Source organism: Lactuca virosa, chromosome 1 (genome assembly GCF_052849685.1).
Source record: "Lactuca virosa cultivar CGN04683 chromosome 1, Lactuca_virosa_CGN04683_v6, whole genome shotgun sequence".
NCBI lineage: Eukaryota > Viridiplantae > Streptophyta > Magnoliopsida > Asterales > Asteraceae > Lactuca > Lactuca virosa.
In genome coordinates this window covers 112793924-112798122 of record NC_136426.1, presented here as the reverse complement: position 1 = coordinate 112798122, position 4199 = coordinate 112793924, and the positions used below count along the sequence as shown (strand labels likewise).

The following is a 4199-nucleotide window of genomic DNA, read 5'->3' as shown; positions in this document are numbered from 1 at the left end:
TTCTACACAATGCTACCATAAATACCCTTTGGTTCCCATGTTGACCTCCATCTCCTATCTTGAAACTGAAAAAAGTTGTTAAAGTCAACCTAATACTTATCCATAATCAAGTGAAAGTGGATGATGGTGCTGATATGGGCATATTTAATCATAAAATTCATGCATTATCTTAATACTTTCTGTTGAGTTTATCTGAAATAATGAAAAAAAAGGTGCTTAATTAGTTTAAAATTTCATTTTCAGCAACAAAGACATGCTCGGAAGGAAAAAGAAGCGGATCTAGCAATTGGAGGTTTGGAATTTGGATTTTGAAGAAATAAGACAAAATTGAAGAGGAACTCGGTGAGTTAGTCCATCAACTCGACAAGTTGATATAAATATTCCCCATAAATTAGTGCCTTGCCGTACACACGTGTTAAGTAAAAAACTTAGCGAGTTTATTCACAAAACTCGACGAGTTGCTCTGTTTTTCAGAATCTATTTATAGGTTGTTTTCATTCGAAACTCTAACTTTTGCTGGAGGCTTTTAGCGACTTTTGGAGGCCAGAGAGGTTCTTAAAAGCTGTGGTTTTTGAAATTCAACTAGAGGCTTGGAATTGAAGAGATCCAAAGGAAAAATCATTAGTAATTTACTTAATTCTCTTGTTTACATTATGTCTACATTGATGAATTTCGTTTTTATGATGTTATTTGCTGAAGTTATGGGCTAAAACTCCATACTTCTGTTTAGACTAGATGATCTTATGAATATGGTTTGATTAGTGGCCTTGGATTATATTGATTTGGTTATTTATCTTGTTAAGCTTGTTGAAAGATCCTTGTGTGTTAATGATAATTATTTTCTGTTAATAGCTAAGTATATTGAGTTGCATGAACATCTTCTTGATTGCTTGAATCTTATAGTTTTGTGAAAACCAGATTGTATGCCTAGTGTTGTGAACATAACCTAGGGTTAACTAGAAAATAAGTAAGTTAATGTATGAGCATGTGTGATGACCAACCACATATGAGTTAATTGAATCAACCAATTTAGTTAACTAATATTACAAGTCATACTTGATTCGAACTGAGCACTAGGAAACTTGTTAGTTTAATCAACTGGTCACTGTTTGAATTAACTTGTTTGGTAAAGGATTAGTAATAGTGAACATGAACCTAATCATATTAGAAATTGGTAACCATTGATATATTAATCCATTGCACTTGCCACGAAATCAACCATAAGAATAAGTGAATCGAATCTAAACGGAAGTCTCTTTTATCTTATTGAATCTAGTTGTCTTTTGCTTGTGTTTTAGTGTCCTTTGTTTAAGTGTTTAGTAATTGCTTAAGTTTCTAGTCTTGCAAAACTAGAGAAAACCCCCTTTTAAATATTGTTTTATTTAGATAATATTAATATTAATTTTAATTGCTTACCGTTCCCTATGTTCGATACCCTATTTGCCTGAACTAAACTGATAATCGATAGGTACACTGCCTTTCGTGTATTTGTCTTTGTGTTTAAGTTAGTAGGATTAAAACTAGTGCATTTTACACACATCAAGTTTTTGGCGCCGTTGCCGGGGAATGGTTGTAAATAGTTAAATTTATTTGCTAATGTTATTGATCATTTGTGTGAGATTTATCCCACATAAAGTTACTAGTGCAACCCACAATTCCTGCAACAACAAACTTTGACATTCTCGCCCAACTGAAGGACATCCCATTCTATGGGAAGTATCACGAAGACGCGTACAAACATATCGACGAGGTCAACGACGTAGCCGACTATTTCCATATTTCAAATGTGCCTCGCGAGACTGTTCTACTTAGAATGTTACCAGTTACGTTCAAGGGAGCCGCGAAAGATTGGCTAAAATCACTCCCTCCAGGATCTATCACGACATGGCCAAAGATGCGCGAAGAATTCATAGATCAGTTTTGCCCACCATCCAAAGTAGCGAAATTGAAGAAAGCGATTGCCAACTTTGAACAACAAGGAGACGAATCACTCTATGAGGCGTGGGAGAGATACAAGGGTTTGATAAGAAACTACCCTCAAAATGACCTAAATGTGCAACAAGAGGTTTCTATCTTTTATGATGGAGTAAATGTGACAACTAGGCAGCTCCTTGCCTCCCAAGGACCACTCACGAAGAAAGCAACAACAATGATAAAAGAGTTGATTTAGGAATTCTCTAGGCATTCTAGAGAATATCATAACCCAAGAAACGACTCGACTAAAGGAGGGGTGAATTCTGTTTATGATGACATGGCGGAAATGATGGATAAGTTAGAGAGCATGGATCGTAGGATGACAAAGATGAACCAATCCATCCACGCCATCCGAGTGGGTTGTGACAATTGTAGCTGTCACACCCCCAAACCAAGGATGGCGGAAACGTCCGGGGGTGGAGGACTTCATGTATAGTATCACAACAACGAGTATAATAGTGCTCAAAGTAAATACAACCATCATAAATATAATTGAAAAGGTTACACCATAGTGTATGTTTACATGTTTCAAAATCAATTACATTATGATGACAAAATGAACTGTTGACGATTTAACGTCCCATCCTCAAAATGCTGAAGTTTTCCTGTTTCACCGATTTCCTGAGAATACAAGTAGTTTTGAAAAGTGTCAACAATTAAGTTGGTGAGTTCATAAGAGTTTTGTTTGAGGAAGAAACCGTTTTCCTTGTAAAAGCGATAGAGTATGATCTCCAGAAAATCCAATATTTTCTTAGTTAAGTGTGGAATGAATGATCCTATGTTATGCGATAATGAACCCTAGAAAGAACCATAGATTCCTCTTATAATCGCCCATCATATATAAGTTATATAAAATTTAAGTTAAATAAACCGTTGAATATAATGGGTCTGCCCGAGGGCCACAACCAAACAAGGAACAGGAGATAAGGCGGGCCCACCAATTCTAAGTCGATTGTGACTAGATTCTTATATAACTCTAGCATATACACTTAGCAATTATAGCTGAAGTCTAACAATTCTAGATGAAATGTAGTTTTAATAGAAATATGTTTCCAAGAAAATCCAATATTTTCTTTATAAAAGTTATGTAGCCCTAAATCCCAGGACCGAGAATAAACAAGTATTTTACCATACTTAAAGTAATTCATGCAAGTTTAAATCGACATAAACTCGTTTAGTTTAGAAGTAAAACCCCTTTTCGAAGTAGAATTTTCCATGTAAACTTGAAAGATTGTTAACTACCTATGTGAGTCGCTATAACCATACTATGACGAGAAATAACCTGCACAACGTTTTTCAGACGTTAAGATACTATGACTCTTGTCACCCGTAGACCTGCCGGTCCGGCTGTAGCTAGCAGCGAGGTGTGGGGTGTTAATCCCAATATAGATCTATACACAATTATCACGCTCTCCCTACAAGAGACTCTGGTTATAACTTACAGGAATTGGGATCCCTTACTCGAACGTACGGGGAGAGAATTGCCTCACAACCTAAGTTAACTAGTTTACACATAGTTTGATATTAAAACCTCTTCCGTGGAGGAAGTGAAATCACCTTTTATGAAAATACATTAGTGCTATGAATCCATAAACTATTACTATTATAGTTTATCAAGTACTATGTGAAAAACCCCTTTGTTTTGAGAGTAAAACCTTTTTCATGTAGTAAAAATCCATAAACATGCTTAATGTAGTTTATTATATGTGTTCGAAATGAATGAAGAATCCTTTTTATGAATGACTAAATTTCAGTTTATGATGATAAACTAACAAGAAAAATACATTCAATATGTAGAACTTAATGTTATACACTTTGCTCAACATATTACAAAGTGTTATGAAAGTTATAAGCTGTTGACTAGTTTTTAACCTTTCAGCACTGTTTTAGAAAAATCATAGAAAAATCATATGAAGTCGAAAACTGATTCCGTAAATTCTTAGAGTTCATAAAATGTGTCTAGTTTGTTCATAATATTTATTATGATTTTTGGAAGTCTTTAACTTGTGTTAAAATATTGATATTCACACACTGGTCTGAATTCGTTTTTGAAATGATAGACAGTTTTGTAAAAATCACCATAAATCGTAGAAAAATCGTATGGAGATGTGCAAGTAGTCATTTTAAAGGTATGAACCTGAACAATTTGCATATTATACAGTTTTGAAAGATATTAAGTTTAAGATAGTCAAAATAGTCCGTGAATAAGACTCAACTTTTATGAT

The 4199-nt window shown here is 34.5% G+C and overlaps 1 non-coding gene across 1 annotated transcript; it reads right to left on the bottom strand.

The window, feature by feature from the left end:
* Positions 1-1942: 1942 nt before the first annotated feature.
* On the bottom strand, positions 1943-2049 carry LOC145151737 (small nucleolar RNA R71). The gene has a single exon (XR_013732294.1). It is a non-coding gene; the product is annotated as a small nucleolar RNA R71 (small nucleolar RNA).
* Positions 2050-4199: the final 2150 nt, after the last annotated feature.